This window comes from Anolis carolinensis, chromosome 6 (genome assembly GCF_035594765.1).
Source record: "Anolis carolinensis isolate JA03-04 chromosome 6, rAnoCar3.1.pri, whole genome shotgun sequence".
Taxonomy (NCBI): domain Eukaryota; kingdom Metazoa; phylum Chordata; class Lepidosauria; order Squamata; family Dactyloidae; genus Anolis; species Anolis carolinensis.
In genome coordinates this window covers 39259907-39282105 of record NC_085846.1, presented here as the reverse complement: position 1 = coordinate 39282105, position 22199 = coordinate 39259907, and the positions used below count along the sequence as shown (strand labels likewise).

Genomic DNA, 22199 nt, shown 5'->3' with positions numbered 1-22199 from the left:
AGGAAAAGCCTATTAAACATCAAATTAGGTTATGATTTTACAAATTAAGCACCAAAACATCATGTTATACAACAAATTTGACAGAAAAAGTAGTTCAATACGCAGTAATGTTATGTTTTAATTACTGTATTTACGAATTTAGCACCAAAATATCATGATATATTGAAAACATTGACTACAAAAATGGCTTGGATTATCCAGAGGCTTGGATAAGTGAGACTCTACTGTATATTGAAATATACCACTATACTGTAATATTATTAGTAATATTATATGTAATATAGAATATATAATTAATATTATTATATGGTATTATTATTAGTGTTATATTGTATTAAATTATATTATTATCAATATTATATGTACAGTATATACAATATATTATATTATTAAACCGAGGGCGGGGGCCAGGTAAATGACCTCGGAGGGCCGCATCCGGCCCCTGGGCCTTAGTTTGGGGACCCCTGCATTAGATCTTGCAGTCGCCAAAGCTCTCTTCTGGGTGGGATTAATCAGAATGAGAAGATACAATGCCATGACTCCACGCTCGCATAGAATTAATGATATGGGAGGGAAACAAGTTGTTTTTTTGCTGCAAGAGCTAGATTATGAAAGTCAAGATCCAACAGTCTGCTTTGGACTGACTTGCACGTTTCCACATTTGTAAGCATTAAGAGTACTTACAAAGACAGGCCAATTGCTTCAATCTCTCTGAGAATCAAAGAATACCATTCTGAAATACAACAAGGTTTCAAGAGTGATTTGACCTATCTCAATGCACAGCAGGACCTAAGGCACACATCTAGGGAACCCAATTAGTTTCCAGAAAGACTTAGAATGTAGTGCATTAAATGATTTATTGAATGCAGAAATCCAAATAGGAAAGCCATACAGTAATACAGAACCAATCCCAGCCTCGAAACTTCGGAGGGCAGCGAGGAATATATTGGTTACCCTTACTACCGGTATAGAAAAAAATGATATATTGCTACAATGTGGGTATGTGCAGAAACCATTACTGCTTGTTGCTGTGAAAGCCATGACTGTTATATCTGTAGCAAATACCAAGGTATCAAAAGTATTTTACCTGTTCAATTTTGTGGCCCCTGATCTGTCAAGAAAAGGGCTTCTACTTTTTGGGCAAAATGAGAATTTTATATTTAATATAGCCCATTTCCAGTCTATTTATTTCACTGTAATTAGAAAAAGCAATGATTTAATGTAACAGTAACAAATAAAAATGAAGTGGGAACTGCCGAAGAATATTTCCTGCTTTCAATGCTTCTTTTAACTTTTGACTGGGGAAAATACTTTATTCATTATTCATTTAAAATGATAAACTTTGCCCATTTCTTTGTTTGCCATATTTCACCATATAGAAAATCTTGAATTAAATACTGATGGACAGACAGATGGAACAATAAACAAATGCTCCCTGCCCAAAATCAGGATTCTTGGATGGCAAGCTTTTTCAAAGAAAACATATCTGAAACAAGCTGGAACCTGGTCTGAATAGGATGTATCACATGTCGCAGATTAATACTTCTGATCTGAAATAAAATTGGAGTCTCACTTCTATCTTATAGGTGAAAAGAGGCTGCTTTCAAAATATGAAAGAGCAAAGAAAGCCCTTTTGGCCTTGCAACCTGGAGCGTCCGGTCACTATAGTCCCAAAATAAGTACTTTTCTCAATCCCTACATTTCTCAAGCTCTACCTCAGAGGAGTCTGCTCCTGTTTCTCTTTGAAGCATCGTTCAGAAATTCATGGCATGGATTCTCACTGGAAACAACAAGTCCAGGGTAATGGTTCATTCATGGACACAATAGGCAATGCTTCATAAGGTGGGCAATCCATACCTGAGGCAGAGGTCAAGACAAAGTGACCTACTTACAACGGAAAAGCTAACTAGAGTCAAAACAGTCAAAGAGAGAGATATTTAATTTTCACGGCTCTGTATGTTAGGGTCCTTTCAAGGTATTTTAGTGCACATCAGTATACTGCATGCACATCTGCAAAACTTAATGCACCAATCACTGGAAGGCCAGACACACGTGAGGTTGATCTGAACTACCATGTGTGCAGTGATTAAATTATAGTTATAATGTGCAAGGACAGCACTTGAGTATATGATCTGCATTGCACAAAGCCATAAACATGTCACGTGCTGAACACACAAATCTACCTTGATTACAAACGGAATAAACACACATACATCTTGAACTATCTGTACTCTGTAATGCATGCATGCCAAACTGTGTAGAATCTACATTTCCCAGAGTTTGCACAAAAACGGTCCCATTTGTATACTTGCACTCAAATATTCCTCAGCACATCAATGAACTGTACATAAACACTACCTTTGCTTGCCCTTATACTGCTGCACAACACATTCTGCTTTCCTGCCCTCTCCTTGAGCCTTTGGAGATGGTAATGAAAGAGGTGGGGAGAGAGGGGGGGATGCAGAAGTAGACAGAAAATCCTCTGTAAATAGCTCTCTTGCATATACATGTTTGCATGGTTGCACACTGGCATCCTTTATATTAACAAGTATGGGCACAGATTTCAAATTCAGAATTCAAAGTCCTCCATCTCTGGTTCCAAACTGTTTGGTTTCTTTCGTATCAGACACCATGCAGAAAAGGAAAATATATGGCTGTGTCACACTACAGAACTATAGTATTATTATTCCACTTTAGCTGCAATGGTGACATCCTATATAAACCTGGGATTTGTAATTAAGGAGAGGGATAGTTAGACTTCTCAACCAGAGAGCTCTAATGCCTCCCCAGATTGCAAATTCCAGGATTTGAGAGGATGCCGCCCTGGCTATTAATGTAGACTAAAAGCATTATAATTGTGGGGTGTAAAAGGATCTGATCTGAACTTATTCTACACAAATTGCTCTGATACCACTAAGGAGCCAAGGTATGTAAGCGCATACCTTCGAAGGTATCATAGGCTGGATATACACGTGCATAAAATCCAGTTTCTGAATCCAGATTATCTGCTTTGAACTGGATTACATAAATCTGTACTGCTATATAATCCAGATAACCTGGATTCAGAAACTGGATTATGTGGCAGTGTAGATAGGGCCATAGTTCCCAGCACTCAACCAGAAAGAAGAATGTCCCCATTCAAGTGAAGGGGTGAGGAATAAAATGGGAAAACTACTTCTGATTGTAAGGGGCACTGTATTTAAAAAATTGCCAGGACTTGTTCCCGCCCCCCCCCCCCCCCCAATATGGGACTTTAGCAAAAAGAGTTTGTTTGAATTTCAGAAATGCAATCAAATTCACTGTGGAATTAAAACAGGGGAGGCACATGAACAGTCCACACCAAACATGTGCATCCATACACATACAGCAAAAGAAATGCCCACGAGATCCTTTTTAATCCCTGACAAAGGAAGGAGAAGCAGTGGGAGTTGTGTCACAATCTCCAGACATATCAAATTAGAAGTTTCAAACCTCAGAGGACACACTTTGGTTTTGGTGTGCTTGAAATAACATGAACCACACCATGTGTGCACACCCTGGTTTTCTCAATGACAGTTTTATGGAACCGTCTGGCAGGTTTTTTAAGTTAGTCTAGTCAATGCTCTTTATTTTTAAAAGCGCTTAAAAGGGAAGAAATGAGCTAGATGGTACAGATTTCATATTTTCCTATACATTTCTACTCAGAAGTACAATGGAGTTCAGTGAGTCCAGGATCACAATTCTGGATAACCTGCATCAAAAAAGGAGTACGGTCGGCCCTCCACATTTGTGGGTTTGACTTCTGTGAATTTGATTAATTGCGGATTTTGTTAATAAGGTCTCTCTAGTGCCCTTTCTACACTGCCATATAATCCAGATCATCAAATCAGATAATCCAGACTATCTTCTTTGAACTGGATTATGAGTCTACACTGCCATATAATCCAGTTCAAAGCAGAAAATCTGGATTTTATCTAGCAGTGTAGAAGGGGCCTAGGAACCTCTAGATACCTCAGGTCAACTCTATGTTAAATTCCATCATACTGGAGGACCTAACCCAGTGGTTCCCAACCACGGTCCATGGACCACCGGTGGTCCGTAAGAACTAAAATATGGTTTGCGGCCTCACCGTTACAACTACAGATAATAACACAGCCTAACCAAAAAAGATTTTAGTGCCTTCATTTTTAGGCCTGTTCCTGGGGTTATTTGGGGTGCTGATTGAGAAAATTGTATTGGATAGACCACATCAGCTTTAGATTATTAAATATGTTTTTCTGTGGGTGAGCAGATGGTGACTACCTGATGGCATAGGTTCAGTATCAGAAACTAGAGCTGATGTGGTCTATCCAACTTATTCTCTCTTCCTCATGTATATGCAGAACTTTGCAATGTTCTTTCAAAACTACAGTGCGATCCTGGCAGGAAAATGCTGGGAATTATAAGCCAAAAAAGGAAATCTTACATACTTTGAAATAGTAGATCCCAGAGAAAAGGCTACGCGAAATACTTCCACATAATATGCCTACCTTTCCGATTTCTTCCATGCAGAAGCATGTAACTATGGAGAACCTCACTTGCCACCAGTCATTGTAATCATCCAAGAAAAGTGTTAACCACTGATGTTGATAGATTGTCCCTTTAAATATGGATCTAACTCACCTTAAAGCAATATTTTACAGCTTATTCCATATACAGAAACAAGTTATTGCTCATAAGTGTTATGCTTGAGATGTCCGGAAGCAGCCTATCCCCAGTAGCATGGAAGGTTTACAGCACACTCTTAGTGTTGACACCAAGGATTTAGTGTATTTAATATGTTTTTTAATGGTTTTAACTATTGGTTTTCATAGGTTTAATTCTATTTTAATATTTATATGCCCTAGGTTTTAAAGTGTACATTGTATTTTTCTGCAGTATTTGCTGCTTTAAGTCTCCTTTAAGAGAGAAAAGGGACATCATCATTCTCTGACATCTTTTCTTAATACAGCCCAGAAGGCTTTTATCTGCTGTAGTCCCTTAACTTCCTCACAGTGAATGACTTATAAAAAATCATTATTTCTTAGGAAAGCAAGTAATCCCCACAACAGAATTGATTGTACAAACTGTAGAAAGTGCTGCTCAAAGCAGTGGTCTATGTACAACGACAAGTCCACACAGCTGCCATTCCATGATCAGTTTTCAGAAAACCATGCAAATAATAATAAGGGGAAAAAAGTATGGTACACTGGGAAGTATAATAATAATAATTAATAATGTTAAAGGCAACTTTATTTATTTTCTGCCCCATCTCCCTAAGGGGATTCATAATTCCTGATCCACCACATCAGATCACTTGGCAGAAGCTGAACTCTAAAATAGCTGCATCGCAAACCCATTCGACAATGCTAACTATGTGGAGAGGCAGGTCTGCAGTGGGTGTGACTTTAAATGCTGCTGGGCTGCAACTTGCAAAATTCCTCACCTTTAGTTGTGATGGCAAAGGCCAATGAAACATGTAGTCCAGAGACACCTGAGAGAACACAAATAATTGCCTACATCTTCAAGGCCGGATACTGCAGCCTTGACAATTCTGGACAATGGCTTCCCACTAATAAGTGTTGGTTATGGCTGGTTGGAGTTGTAGCAACAATAACAACAAGCCCAGAGAGCCACACTGGCTCATTCGTATTTAAGAGGGGAAACCACATACAGTAGAGTCTCACTTATCCAAGCTAAACTGGCCGGCAGAAACTTGGATAAGCAAATATCTTGGATAATAAGGAGGTGTAAAGGACTGTGACAGGGATGGAATCCTTTTGATCCCACCGCTGCCACCAATTTGTACAGGTGTGTGAGGTGACAGCAATGGAATCTTTTATTTCCCACCACACAGTTACCACCAATTATAAAGATGTCTTGACGATGATGTTAATTATATTATTATATATTTAATTATCTTCGCTGCCACCAAATGGAGGAGATGTCAGGCAGATGGCACTTAATCTTTTTATGCTTTCTTCATTTACTTCAGATGGTGAGGTTGCTTAACTTAGAATATGATTGTGACAGAGACTTAGATGGTTTAAAAGAACAAAACAAGTTTATTTCGTGTACAGAGCTTAGTGGTTTCTATAACTTCTTAAAGGCGCTTAGATTAACGGTTACAAATAGATGTGAGGTGTTACAACTTTCAAAATACTTCTTTCTCCAAAACTAACTAGAAACTGATCACTTAGATCTACTGGGATCACTTCCCTTACTTCACAGCCTCCACAACTAGCCCTAAACAAGTCACCCAACTTGCTTAGTCTGGCTCTACTAGAGGTCTGCTTTCCTGGTTTCCCTCAATCCTGGAACCAGTCTATCTCCTGTGACTAACAATCACAGACTGCCTAAAATAAGTCACCTTATTTTAGAATTGAGCCACCCTGATCCTCCACTTGAGAATCAGTCCTCACTGTAATTTCACCATTAGAGACTCTCACTGACTGACTGGGTTTTAAAACATTCCCTCCTTTTTCCTTCAAACAGCGCTCCGCCCCCGTTGCTATGGCAACTGCCTCAGAATGCTAAGATGGTTACCTTCTTGTATTATCAACTCCAATACATACCATTTTAAACTTAGCCAAACCTGACGTTTAAACAAAATCAAATAAACATGTCATCCATAAATCAAAATAAAACACACACTTCTTTACAGGAGGGATTAAGGAAAAGCCTATTAAACATCAAATTAGGTTATGATTTTACAAATTAAGCATCAAAACATCATGTTATACAACAAATTTGACAGAAAAAGTAGTTCAATACGCAGTAATGTTATGTTGTAATTACTGTATTTACGAATTTAGCACCAAAATATCACGATATATTGAAAACATTGATTACAAAAATGCATTGGATAATCCAGAACCTTGTATAAGCGAGTCTTGGATAAGTGAGACTCTACTATACTAGTGTTTTGCATCCTTATTTGTGCATTTATCAGCTCTGATACTTACACTATGCCTAGTTGTATCCAAATCCAGAATTTTGCCCTCCAACCCTGCCCTCGACTTATACATGAGGTTGTCTTATACATTAGCATATACGGTAGTTCCCCTTCTGATTTCTCAAAGATTTGACTGCAAAAGACCCAGCATCTCCCTAAAAGGCAACACAGAGATGGGGTTTTCTGAAAGAAAGAAAACAGGGACAGGTGGAGGCGTCACGAGTAACACATATGTACCCACATGGATTATGCCCAGGAACAAATTGTCAGTGGAAACCAGCAACCAAAGTATATCTGCAAGTAGATACGCCTTTCTGCTCCTCCTCGGGCTATGTGGGAGATCAGAGGACCTAATCACATTGAGATACAATCTGTTTATATCAGTATGCATCCAAATTTTTTTGGGACTGGATGCATACTGTCTTGAGACTTTCCCCATTATTATGATTCTTATGATTTGAAAAAAACTGTGCTTTGCCTCAACACACCGTGGAAGGCTGGTTCTTCCCAATCCGTTCAAAACATCCCCTACCTCACTCTATGACCTTTTAACGTTTTTTTTTCTAAGATTGCGTAGTCATATAGCCTCGAAATCCCAAACTACTACTAATTAAAGTTCTTTTTAATATTAATATTCTGTTACACATATAAATGCAACAGAGGGAAGAACTTGCGCAGATTTCAGTAAAAATAATTTTTTTTAAACAATAAGGTAAAACTGTAATTGGCGATTTCAGCAATCCTGGAGATATTTCCCCTTCAACGTCCAAAACAGAAATGGCAGCCGCTTCCAGCATGAAAAGTCAGTGGTTATGAGACTCTGCTCACAGATGACAAGTCATATCGTTGCTGATGGGATGCATACAAATTTTCCTATCACATACAAAAACAGGGCTTCCGCAATAGAAGAATCCATAGTATTTCAAAAGAACACTATTACAATTCCGCCTGCAAATAATCCGTTTCTGCAACGTTTGCAGACGGATTCCAATGGAATACTAACCGAAATGGGGCAAACGCCATGTGATGGGACATGTTCTAAATCATTCTCAAACAGTCTCCGAAAGTGAGCATTTCCTAATGTGATATGGTCCAGAGTCACAATAGTGGTTATTTTGAAAGATCAAATGCCCTGCCTGCACTGAAAATATATACACATACATATGCAAATACATCTAGAGCAACTCACCAAGGTCTGTGCATACGGTGCACTGAAATGTGTATCAAATTCCGGACGGAGAAACGCTGAATTAGCTGTGACATGTAATTACAATACAGATTTACATATGCTTGTCTACTTTGCATAATTTAATTTCCTGATCATCATAGGTGGGATAGAGGGTCAACCAGCCATGCACAGCACAGAAGCCCGGTGCCACAGAAAATGCTGCTTAATATGCAAAGATTTACCCATACACATCTCCCCATATTTTCAACACACATTTTTCCCCCTGAAGCCTACCTCTGCATCTGCCAGGACAAAAAGGTGCCAGCTTTCTCTGGCAGCTTTTGCAGTGTTACAAGAGGAGACCATGAGCATATCTCTGGGCTGTGGGTTGCATTCAGATCCCCCAGCCACATACTCCTAGCTGATGGATCACCACCAGCTTCAAGCAATCATTTGGTACAACAAAACAGCAGCCACAGCAACATATTCAAGACTGAAAGTCTGAGGATAAGATCTCCCCGACCCCATAACCTTTCTGTAACATCCAGGTGCATGAATATGACAAATCAATGGGCAATCCCTTACTTTATTAAAGGAAAATCCATTTGGCACCAATTTGACACAAGTGCAGAGAAGGCAAGCAATAGCTTCTGCTGCCTTTGCAATTCCCTCGATTTGAGCTGTTGTTTTAAAAAGCAGGAGACAACTCTGAAAGCCTGTTCTCTCAATATAAAACAAAGATAAAAAAGGAAGTTATGGCTCATTAAGACACGTAGCAGGGTTTTGGCTGTCTCTATGGGCGAGTAGGAAAAAGGTATGCATCCCTTTCCTCCCCCCAAACATCTCCCTCCCTGCATTCAATATGCTTGGTTGTGGAATGGATGCAAATGGATGGGGGCATGCACAATTTTGCACCAGAAATTGCATTTCCCTCCTCCGTACCTTTCTCTTTCTGTCTCTCCTTGCTTGGATATATACAACAGGGGACATTTGCAGCCTCACAAACCCTTTTCTGGCTCATTCAGGCAGCTTTCCTGTTGCCATAGTAACTCCTATACTTGGCAAGAAGCCATATTATTATTGCTACTCGCCAAGGTGGAGGTGGGAAAAAGGGAAATTGCAGGGGTGGGGGCAATGGAGAAAGTGAATGGAATATAAAAGAAGTGCCACCTTGGCAATTACAATTGGCAATTGCAATTGTTTGAGGCAATCGCATTGTCCCAAAACAATGGGATGCAAGTCCCATTGTTTGGGGGATTGCATCATTATGATGGGGATGTCTTATACAACCCTATAAACAAAAACAAAAAAACACAATAAGCTCCTACGTTAAAAAGAGGCAGAGGGGTGCCCTATTACTGTAGTGCTGGAAAAAAATGCGACACAAATTGCTTAGTTTTTTTTTTACTGATAGACAGCAAACCTCTCCAGTTAAACTATAATACAGGTGGAGCTTGTTCTCAATTTACTGGGGGAATAATAATTCCCAAGGCACACTTATCAGGTAGGAAACTTCACTCAAGGATAACCATTAGGGACGTGTGATCTATTAAAAAATGGTTCAAAGGTCTTTAAAAAAACTGTTTCTAAAGTGTTTCCAAAGTATAAAAAGGTAAAGGTTTCCCCCTGACATTAAGTATAGTTGTGTCCAACTCTGGGGGTTGGTGCTCATCTCTATTTCTAAGCCGTAGAGCTGGCGTTGTCCATAGACACCTCCAAGGTCATGTGGCCAGCATGACAGCATGGAGCGCTGTTACCTTCCCGCCTGGAGCAGTACCTATTGATCTACTCACATTTGCATGTTTTCGAACTATACTTAATGAAAAATTTGTTACTATAAGGAGACTAACGAAATTTCGTTACTATTCCGTTACAGTAATTGTGCATAATTACTATAATAGGGGAAACTTCAGGGGCTCCTGAAGCATCATAGCTATTGGAGTGAAATTTGCTACAATGGTAGAACTCATTTACCACTGTTAGGCCTCCAAATTTCAGAACGTTTCACTTATCCACGGAACTTTGGGGAATTTCCAAAGTTTTTATAAACAACATTTTTTAAAAAAACTACAAGAGCTATCTACTTAATTTTATATACAATACACAAGATAACCAGGGCATCAATCCCCAGAAGTTTCAGAAAGATTCAAACATCTACTGATTTTGGGGGGTTTTCTTAAAACATTTATCCCCCTTAAAAAAGCCACACCTGCAATCCCCTTGAATGTCTGCCTAATAATGCATCTATATGACACACAATTAACCATAGAACTTCAACTTAAGACAGATTTATACTGTTAGTTACTTACTTTAGCCCTCTTTGCAGATTCAACAATTTTATTTATTATTATTAAACTGACTAAAAGGCTCGCAGCTGCAGCCCTCATTGGGGCCTTCAGGTGCTGAGCAATGCACTCTGGGAAATGTAGTTTAGGGCAGGGCAATTTGCATTCTCTACCACAGGGGGGCCTTGCCTCCCCAAACTACATTTTAAGAATGCTGTGTTCTCAGATTCCCATCCATTAACTTTGCTAGTCCCAATCCCAGTGCCTTTGCTTATGGTGATCGGGCCAAAGAAAAAGGATTGTTTTTTTAAACTATTTATTTTAAACACTTTATGTTCTCTTGGCTTTACCAAAGTTGATTAATTCTTATACTGAAAATTAAACTGACCTTGGGAGGCATCCAAATGTTACAGAATCTTAACAAAAATGATTGGTGAGTGTTTCAATTCTTAAATCCCCCCCACATACACACACCTTTCCCGCATGTTTTTAATATCAATTGGTATGCACGAATTTAACGAATTTGATACGAAGTATGAATTAAACATAAAATAAGGCAAACCTCTATTACACAACCCTACATACAAAAAACACACACACACACAATAAGTTACCACACCAAAAGGGGGCACAGGGGTGCCCCATTACTGTGTTGCTGGGGAAAAAAATAAGGAGACACAGATTGTTTGTTTTTTACTGAGAGACAGCAAACTTCTCCTGTTAAACAATACTAAACATGGAGCTCATTCTCAATTTACCGGAGGGGGAATGATCCCCAAGGCTCACTTACCAGATAGGAAACCTGACTCAAGGATAACCATCCCTACTGGAGCAGAGAACAATTATCTGGGCTTATTTGTTTTGACAGAAAATCTTTGGACGAGACGTTTTCCTCCCATTCTGTCAAGGAGCCCAGTTTTGCCAAAATAAATATATTACCCAGCCCCAATAACTCCAGAGTTTTTAAAGTGGAAAACCTGCACACCTTCGGCAGAAGAAAGCAGGGTGGTAAGATCTTGCTTCATTTCACAACAGACACATGTCATCTTGAACCATTTTTGGGAAGTCTTTCCTCTTTAAAAGGAAATATCAAGGAGCAACCTTTTGATCTGAATCAGCCGAGATGCTGTTCTTCCTACCCATAAGCACATTTTGTATTCTCTTCCCCTTTGGAAATAAGGAGCAGGTTGAGGCTGGGTCTACACTGCCATATAAGCCAGTTTTTGAATCCAGGTGATCTGCTTTGAACTGGATTATGCATCTACACTGCTATATAATCCAGTGCAAAACAGATCATCTGGATTAAAAAAACTGGATTCTATGGCAGTGAGCTTCTTCCTGAATCAACTCATTTGAAATGTGGTGCTGAAGGAGAGTTCATGGACTGCCAAAAAGACAAATGAATGGGTCCAAGAACAAACCGAGTCTGAATTCTCCTGGGAGCCAAGATGACTAAACTGAGGCCATTCATCAGAAAAGACATAAATGCTGGCAGACATGGAAGGCAGTAGCAACAAAAAGGACCACATTATATACAACTGATTCCATGACGAATGCTCCCACCATACCTTCGCAAGACAGGGCTATTAATGACAGATTTTTTGCAGGTCTTTCATTCACAGAAATCATCGTAAGTCACAGCCGATTTGATGGCAAAGGACAAAGATTAAAACATCAATACAAATAAAATGTAAACATCAAATATGCATTTCAACTGATGTATTTTTATAATGTTTTTACCTTTCCAGTTTTTATTGTTTTAATTATATTGTTTGTTATATGTTTTTAATTATGTAACTTTGTAATTCTTGTTTATGCTGGGCTTGGTTCCCATATAAGCTGCTCCGAGTCCCTTCGGGGAGATGGTGGCAGGATATAGAATCATAGAGTTGGAAGAGACCTCACTGGACATTCAGTCCAATCCCCTGACAAGAAGCAGGAAATCGCATTCAAAGCACCCCCAACAGATGGCCATCCAGCCTCTGCTTAAAAGCCTCCAAAGAAGGAGCCTCCACCACAGTCCGGGACAGAGAGTTCCACTGCCGAACAGCTCCCACAGTGAGGAAGTTCTTCCTAATGTTCAGGTGGGATCTCCTTTCCTGTAGTTTGAAGCCATTGTTCCGCATCCTAGTCTGCAGGACAGCAGAAAACAAGCTTGCTCCCTCCTCCCTATGACTACCCCTCACATATTTATACATGGCTATCACGTCTACTCTCAGTTTTCTTTTCTGCAGGCTGAACATACCCAGCTCTTTAAGCCACTCTTCATAGGGCTTGTTCTCCAGACCCTTGACCATTTTAGTCGCCCTCCTCTGGACGCTTTCCAGCTTGCCAACATCTCCCTTCAACTGCTGTGCCCAAAACTGGACACTGTGATTCCAGGTGTGGTCTGACCAAGGCAGAATAAAGGCGTAGCATGACTTCCCTGCATCTAGACACCATACTTCTATTTATGCAGGCCAAAATCCCATTGGCATTTTTGCTGCCACATCACATTGTTGGCTAATCTTTAACTTGTTGTCCACGAGGACTCCAAGATCTTTTTCACAGGTACTGCTGTCGAGCCAGGCGTCCCCCATTCTGTATCTTTGCATATAAGAATAAAGTTGTTGTTCAACTTTTCATCTCACTCTAGTTTTTTTTATAAAAATTGGAAACAAAAAATGTAAAAACCCTAAAAAGTCTAACCCATCCCAAAGCAAGGGGAGTGCCTAATTGTGAAATAAAAGAGCATGAATTTATAACAGGAATACCTTATTTATTCTTGTAACTCAGGTCCCATCTCCACTGCCATACAACCCAATTCCTGAATCCAGATGATCTGTTTGAAATTGGATTACATGACAGCCAAAGCGTAGATCCAGCCAAAAACATTTATTGCTTAGAGCAGAGCTTTCCAAACTGTTATGTTGCAACACAATAGTGTGTTGGCTGCGGTGTCAGTGTGTTGCATGAACATAACAAGAAGCCTCTTGTTGGGGCTCTGCAAGGGGCTGGGGATTTCTGAGGACGAGGGGGATGATGGGTTTCTAACTGAGGAGTCTGTGTGTGATCAGGGTGAATTGCAGGCCTTAGATCAGAGAGAAGTGCAAGCAGTTGAAGATGAGACAGATGATGTTTTGGATTTCAATGTTCATTCCTTAGCAACAGGGGTAAAGTCAATTTCTCTTGGGAATTGACCTTCAGCGGATGGTGAGTTTTCCCACAGGGAGGGAGTGAAGGATAACTTAATTAGGTGTTCAGAAAGACTCCATGAGAAGTCTTTGAAATCCAGGTGTGTGAGGCATGATCTCATGGCTTCTTGGTCGGTCTTGGGCTTAAATTAAGTGATGTTTACTGGATGTCTCTCAGATCAGACGATGTTGCCAAAAGGTTCAGGTTCCTGTCTCAGCTCTCAACTCCATGATTCAGCTTTCCTGTGTATGCCTATGTTCCTGAAAGAGTTTTGCCTTGGAAAAAGTTCCTGCTTTCATCCTGATGGATTTATGCCTATGATCTTGACTTCCTTGATTTCATGTACCTCACCATTTTTGAACTATTGTTCTTTTGTATATAATAATAATAATAATAATAATAATAATAATAATAATAATAATAATAATAAATTTATTCTTATATCCCGCCCCATCTCCCCGAGGGGACTCGGGGCGGCTCACAACAATAAAAAAACAGTGACAAATTACACATTGTAAAATCAAACATGAAAAGCAGTCATACAATCAATACATACATCACATGTTAAAAACAAGGAGATAAAACAGTTCTAGGCCGAAATAGAGGGCTTCTGTAGCTTCGTGGCAGAAGTACTCAGCAAGGTATCAATAATCATGGCAGAACACTAATTAAATTAAATGGGCAGACAAATCAACCCCCAAAAATTAGTCGTCGAAGGCCCTCTGGAAAAGCCAGGTTTTAAGGCTTTTTCGAAAGGCAAGGAGGGTGGGGGCCTGTCTAATCTCCCTCGGGAGTGAGTTCCAGAGGCGGGGGGCCACAGCGGAGAAGGCCCTCTCTCTCGTCCCCACCAGCCGCAACTGCGAAGGTGGTGGGAGTGAGAGGAGGGCCTCCCCCGAAGAGCGAAGAGATCGTGCAGGTTCATAGGCGGAGATGCGGTCTCTAAGGTAGGTGGGTCCCAAACCGTTTAGGGCTTTGTAGGTGATAACCTGCACCTTGAATTGGGCCCGAAAAACAAACGGCAGCCAATGGAGCTCCTTAAACAGAGGCGTAGAATGCGCCCTGTAGTTTGCTCCTGTTAGAAGCCTGGCTGCCGAGCGCTGAACTAATTGCAATTTCCGGGCCGTCTTCAAAGGCAGCCCCACGTAGAGCGCATTGCAATAATCCAGTCTAGAGGTAACTAAGGCGTGGACCACCGTAGTCAGATCAGACTTCTCGAGGTATGGTCGCAGCTGGCGCACAAGTTTTAATTGTGCAAAGGCCCTCCCGGCCACGGCCGACACCTGGGCCTCAAGCGTCAGCCCCGAATCCAGGAGGACCCCCAAGCTGTGGACCTGCGCCTTCAGGGGGAGTGCAACCCCGTCAAGCACAGGTTGCCACCCAATACCCCGATCAGACATACGACTGACCTGGAGGACCTCTGTCTTGTCAGGATTAAGTCTCAGCTTGTTCACCCTCATCCAGGCCAACACAGTGGCCAGGCACTGGTCCAGAATCCGAGGGGCTTCCTTGGATTTAGGTGGAAAAGAGTAGTAAAGTTGGGTGTCATCCGCGTAGAGATGGCACCTCACTCCAAAACTCCGGATGACCTCTCCCAGCGGTTTCATGTAGATGTTAAAAAGCATGGGGGACAAAATAGAACCTTGCGGGACCCCACAGGTCAAAGGCCAGGGGTCCGAGCAGATGTCCCCCAGCTTCACCATCTGGGAACGCCCCTCCAGGAAGGACTGGAGCCACTGGAGTGCAGTACCCCCAAGGCCCATCCCAGAGAGCCGTCCCAGAAGGATACCATGGTCGATGGTATCGAAAGCCGCTGAGATGTCCAAGAGAACCAGCAGGGTCACACTCCCCCTGTCCAGTTCCCTGTGGAGGTCATCCACGAAGGCGACCAAAGCCGTCTCGGTACTGAACCCAGGCCTGAAGCCAGACTGTGATTGGTCCAGAAAATCCGCATCCTCCAAGAATCCCTGTAGCTGCGAGGCAACCACCTGCTCCAAGACCTTGCCCAAAAATGGGAGGTTAGAGATTGGTCTGTAATTGCCTAGGTTGGTCGAATCCAGACTACTGTTATTTTATAGTTCCTTTTCTCCTGCTCTTTTGGAAAATGCCCTGTTTCCCTTTGTACATGCTTTTCTTAATAAACTGCTTAGTACTACCGAGCTCTGGTGTGGTGCTGGGTGAAAAGGTGTTTCAAGGCTAAAGTGCAACACTTCTGTGTCGATGTGGTAACAGGCAGTAGATCATATATTGTAAACAATATAAATGTAAGGTTTTCATGAGATAGGTTATGTCCCCCAATATTTTGTGATTATAGTTTATGTATGTGTCTGTATGTCTTATAAAAGGTTGGTTGAACCTCCGGCTTGCTAGTAAAACTGGATTACTGTGTCGCGAAATGAAGCATGTGTTAAAAGTGTGTCACCAACATGAAAAGCACAGAAAGCTCTGGCTTAGAGCTTCTTCAGAAAGGAAGCATTTCAGCCTCTCATTGAAAAGGCATCTCTCTGTCTCTCAGTTGCTTGAGTGACGTTCTCGCTCCTGATTGGCGGAAGGCGGGAGAACCAGTTTCCATGGCTACGGACCTGCTCCAGCTGGCAAGATGCCAACCGCCCCTCCAAAAGGGAAATCAGCTCAGCCGGATGGATTGCCTTTTTTTACCTTTTTGTGCCTCAGCAGCGTCCTTCCTTCCTTGATCTCCAGATTTTAGATCTGATTTTATGAGGAATGTCCCACTGATTTATAGCCAAAAAAAAGTATCTCCTGCTCTTTATTAAATCCACCCATTTCCATTCCACATTTCCCCCGCCTGCAAACGTGGTCCAAGGAAGCAGACAATTGGCTGCATCTCCACTGTAGTATTAATGCAATCTGATGCCACTTTAATTTCTTGATAAGCTTTCTCTACTAAAGAGTGCAGGTGCCTCAACAAACTACAAATCCTAGGATTCAACAGCATTGAGCCATAGGAGTTGAGTGATATCAAACTATAGTGGAGATGCACCCAAAGACATTCAGAAGGGCAGATTGTTGCTGTCAATTTAAAAACAACTTGGTTTTTGGAGTTTTAAGGAACTAGGGATTTTAGAATGTAATGATTATGTTGTAAGAAGAAATATACACAAGACTACAAACAAAGGAAATTTAATAACACTACGTAACATAATTTTTATGACTGGGTTATACATGTTATTTCCTAATTGTTTCCATCATGAAAACATGGAAAAAATTTATTCAACTGCCAAAATTTTGTTTTTGTGGGACATCCTGCAGCACATTTTGCTATAGTCTTTCAGCGAATATCTCAGGAGCCCCCCCGATGGTGCAGTGGGCTAAACCGAGAGGACTTACTGACTTGAAGGTTGGGTTGCTGACCTGAAGGTTGCCAGTTCGAATCCAACCTGGGGAGTGCAGATGAGCTCCCTCTATCAGCTCCAGCTCCATGGGGGAACATAAGAGAAGCCTCCCACAAGGATGGTAAAAACATCAAAACATCCGGGCGTCCCCTGGGCAATGTACTTGCAGACAACCAATTCTCTCACACCAGAAGCGACTTGCAGTTTTTCAAGTCACTCCTGACATGAAAAAAGCGAATATCTTGAGTCTCAACCGTTTCAACATATGGCCCTTCCACACAGCCATACAACCCAGAATATTAAGGCAGATAACCCACAATATCTGCTTTGAACTGGGTTATCTAAGTCCACACTGCTGTATAATCCAGTTCAATGTGGATTTTATACAGCTGTATGGAAGGGGCCTCAGCTGATCATATACATGCAGTTTCAAATGGCATTATATGGCAGTGTAGACAGAGCCCTTAGAAGCCAGGGCTGTGAGCATCAAGCATATGGTTTGAGTACTCTCCTCTAATCCTTACTAGAAAAAGAAAAGAAATTACACGCTGGAGTCAAGCCAACTAACAAATCAACCTGCTAGTGCAGGCTGGTTTTAATAAAACCCTTATGCTAAACTCAAGATCTCATTCATGGTATATAAAACACAACAGATTTCCAAAAAAGGTAATAGTTATTACTTATACAGCACAACTCTATGTATCATTCTAAAGGTGCATTGACATTGTAGAATTGATTCAGTTTGACACCAGTTTAACTACCACGGTGCAATTCTGTAGAATCATAGGAGATGTAGTTTTACAAGGTCTTTAGCTTTCTCTGTCAAAGAGTATGGTGCCTCAGCAAACTACAGCTCCCAGGATTCCATAGCTGTGAGCCATAGCAGTACGTTTTTCCACCTAAATCCAAAGAAGCTCCCAGATCCTGGATTGATGCCTGTCAGCCGTGATGGACTGGGTGAAGGCCAACAAACTGAGGCTTAATCCAGACAAGAAGGAGGTCCTTCTGGTCAGTTGTGAGGCCGATTGGGCCATAGGGTGGCAACCTGTGCTCGACTGGGTTACACTGCCCCCAGTGGCACAGCGGGTTAAATCACTGAGCTGCTGAACTTGCTGATCGAAAGATTAGAGCAGGGGTCCCCAAACTTTTTAAGTGGAGGGCCGGTTCATGGCCCCTCAGACTGTTGAGGGGCCGAATTATCATTTGAAAAAAAAATACAAACAAATTCCTATGCACACCGCATGTGTCTTATTTGTAGTGCAAGAAAACCCCCAACAACAATTATTTATTTATTCATTTATTTATTTACTACATTGATACCCCACCCTCTCTCACCCCGAAGGGGACTAAGAGCGGCTTACAAGTTGTATGTACTTACAATATATTATATTATTAGCATAGCACAATATTAGCATTATATATTACTATATTGTACTATACCACTGTACTGTAATATTATTAGTAATATTACATTTAATATATAATATGCAATTAATATTATTATATTACACAATATTATTATATTGTATTATTATTATTAGCCACCCTGAGTCCCCTATTGGGTGAGAAGGGAGGGGTAGAAATACTGTAATAAATAAATATTATATTATATTGTATTATATTATAAGATTATTATCAATATTATATGTATACACAATCTATATCTATAAAAGGCTATTGGCATCACGGCGACTCACAAAACAACAAAACCCAACACCGCCCAAACTCTAAAATTGGCAACACAATCCATCATCCCTGCCTCCAGTAAGATACAACACAATCACACAAAAAACACAATCACAACACCAAAAAAAGGCCAAAACCCACAACAGGCAATATACGCATGCGCGCGGAATATATGTGATTATTATTATTGGGTTCCTGAAAACCATCAAAATGAACAAAACCTGGCAGTCCCCATTTTAAAAAGTCTACAATCTGGACAGTAAATAAAAAACAACACTCTGAAAATAAGGGTACTCCAGACAGGAAACAACCAGAGCCAGCGAACACCTCCCAACAAAGGATTCCCCCAGGGAGGAAACAACCACGCTTTGAAGCTGCAAGCCTATTCAGTGCTAATCAAGGTGACTAATTACAACATTCATACTTGCCTCCACAAACAAAAACCCACTTAGGACAACACCACAGCAACGTGTGGCCGGGCACAGCTAGTATATTATATTATTCGGATTGCACAGTATTAGTAAATTAAAGAACAATACAATATTTAAAAATAAAAACAATTTTAACCAACATACTATGTAAAATCAGCATTTCAATGGGAAGTGTGGGCCTGCTTCTGGCCAATGAGATAGGCAAGCTAAGTAGGATTGTTGTTGTTGTGTCTTCAAGTCATTTTGGACTTTGGGCGAGCCTAAGTCTAAAACTGAGGGCGGGGGCCAGGTCAATGACCTTGGAGGGCCGCATCCGGCCCCCGGGCCTTAGTTTGGGGACCCCTGGATTAGAGGTTCAAAACTGAGTGGGGTGAGCTCCTGCTGTTAGCCCCAGCTTCTGCCAACCTAGCAATTTGAAAACATGCAAATGTGAGTAGATCAATAGGTACTGCTCCAGTGGGAAGGTAATGGCGCTCCATGCAGTCATGCCAGCCACATGACCTTGGAAGTGTCTACGGTCAACACTGGCTCTTCGGCTTAGAAATGGAGATGAGCACCAACCCTCAGAGTCAGACACTACTCAATGTCAGGGGGAAGTCTTTACCTTTACTAAGGACACAGGTCCGCAGTCTGGGGGTCCTCCTGGATTCATCACTGATGCTTGAAACTGTGTCGGCAGTGGCTGGGAGGGCCTTCGCACAGTTAAAACTAGTACGCCAGCTGTTAGCATACCTCGAAAAGCCTGACTTGGCCACTGTGGTCCATGCCTTTGTTACATCCAGAATGGACTACTGCAATGCACTCTACGTGGGGCTGCCTTTGAAGATGGCTCAGAAACATCAGTTAGTGCCTATTAAAGCGGCTCCACTGGCTTCTGACAAGTTTCCAGGCCCAATTCAAAGTGTAGGTTATTCCTATAAAACCCTACGCTTCGGATCCCCTCTGTCTTCAAGACCGCATCGCCTTCTATGAACCAGCACAGGCCCTGAGATCTGCCGGGGAGGCCCGTCTCTCATTCCCACCATCGTCTCAAGTACAGTTGGTGGGGACGATAGAGAAGGTCTTCTCGGTAGTGGCGCACATGCTCTGGAATGCCCTCCCTAGAGAAATTAGATTAGCCGCTACCATCCAAGCTTTTCGGTCTAATCTAAAAATTTGGCTTTTTAGACAGGCCTTTGACATTGAGTAGTTTTAACAGTTAGATGGCACTTGGATTGCTAATTTTGAGGTTGTCAGTTTTATCTGCAGGCATCGCTGCATTTTAGGAATTTAATTTTTTTATTATGCGTCATTTTATGCATGTTTGCAGTCGTAAATTGATGTTGTTATAGCTTTTATGTTTTTGTATTGTTTATTTGTGTTTTGCAGTGGTCATACTTCTCTGAGCCGCCCCGAGTCCCTTCGGGGAGATAGTGGCAGGGTATAAATAAAGTTATTTATTTATTTATTTGTTTAAATTTGTTTTAGAGAGATAATGTGGTGCAGTGGTTTGAGTGCTGAACTAGGACACTGTGGCCTTGTGTACACTGCCATATACTGCAGTTTGAACTGGATTATATGGTCAATGTAGATGGGACCAATAACAGTGCAGATGGGGCCTGGGAAACCAGGGTTCAGATTTCCATTGTGCCATGGAAACCCAATGGGTGACCTTGGGGAAGTCACACTCTCTCAGCTTCAGATAAAGGCCAGAACAAACCCACTATGAACAAATTCTGCTAAGAAAACCTCATGGTAATCTCACCTTATTGTTGTCATAAATTGGAAATGACTTGAAGGCACACAAGATCAACAACAACATTTTGTTTGTGCATTTTCAACCTTACTATTCACACGAAACACACTATTTTGTTTCAAATAATTGGCAGCACAATGCATACAGGTGTATTATCCCATATCATCCATATGAAAACAACTATCATGTAGAGGGTTCCTACACTACACTGCCATATAATCCAGTTTCTGACTCCTGATCATCTGCTTTGAACTGGATTATATGACAATGTAGACTTATATATTTCAGCAGACAATCTGGATTCAAAAACTGGATTATATGACAATGTAGAGCCAGACATAATTTCATTGGACAGAACAGAAATTTGGGGAGAATCAATGCCTTCTTTGGTCTCCATCCTGTAGCTAGGCTATTTCCATGGAAATAGAAATTTGATTCACATCTGATTTCCTATACCATTGTTCTGCACTGAGAGTTCTTCAAGAAGGCACCCATCAAGCTTTTGGTAATATGCTTCTTTATTAAAATTAATTAACTGAAAGCCAGATGAAGAGTCATCCGAAAATCTTTAATCTACTGACAGCGCTTTTAATAGATTTCAACCTGGAAAAGAAATTAAGCCTTTGAATTGTATTTAATTAGCAGATGGTAGAGGTTTGGGAGAAAAGTCTTTCAACTCTGCTGCACCAACTCCCACACAGAACGTCCATCTCGCAAACTCCTTATTTTTAACGCTTTTCAATTTAGTAGTATTTTTCATTTACAGAAATATTTGGGCCATTCCTATTGTCCGCGTCTTGCAAACTGCTGCTCCAAGCCACATCATGTCCACAGCAAAAGTATGGTGTCCTTCCAGGGTGCATCTATACTATAGAATTAATGCAGTTTGACACCAGTTTAGCTGTCATGGCTTAATGCGATGGAATCATGGGAGATGTACTGTTGCATGGTCTTTAGCCTTCTCTGGAACATGACCATACGGCCCAGAAAACTCACAGCAACCCAGTGATTCTGGCCGTGAGAGCCTTCGTAAACACATATCAATATATTTTACAATACTGCAAACAAGTCATGGCCAACAATATGATCTCCTTCCCCTATTTCCCTATAATTCCTTTGAGCATGCCTTCTTTTTAGTCTGTAATCCTACACAGTATTCACTTTCTTGGGAGCAAGGGAACTTACTTCTGAGTCGCCAGATTTATTAAAGGTATAACCCATATTTCCTTCAAGAAGCTCAAGGAAGCAAACAGCGAGTAAATCTCTGTCTGCTCCATGCACATCATTTTTGTCCAACTACAGTACTGAGATACAGTGGCTCTCATTGGGTTCTTCCAGAAAGGCCCTATATCCCAAAATCTGATCTTGGGTTTTCTGCTTTAAACTGGATTATATGAGTCCGCACTGGTAGATAATCT

At 41.1% G+C, this 22199-nt stretch overlaps 1 protein-coding gene across 5 annotated transcripts in view; it reads right to left on the bottom strand.

Moving 5' to 3' along the window:
• The window catches only part of pcgf2 (polycomb group ring finger 2), a 73812-nt gene that overhangs the window by 36431 nt on the left and 15182 nt on the right, over positions 1–22199 (bottom strand). The window contains exon 1 of one of the 5 annotated variants that reach the window (XM_008113186.3): positions 9063–9085. The exons of the other annotated variants lie outside the window; for them this stretch is intronic. The gene's annotated coding sequence lies outside the window, so the exon portion shown is untranslated. Of the gene's footprint in view, positions 1–9062; positions 9086–22199 lie in introns of those variants that run through there. 5 annotated transcript variants of the gene reach the window in all.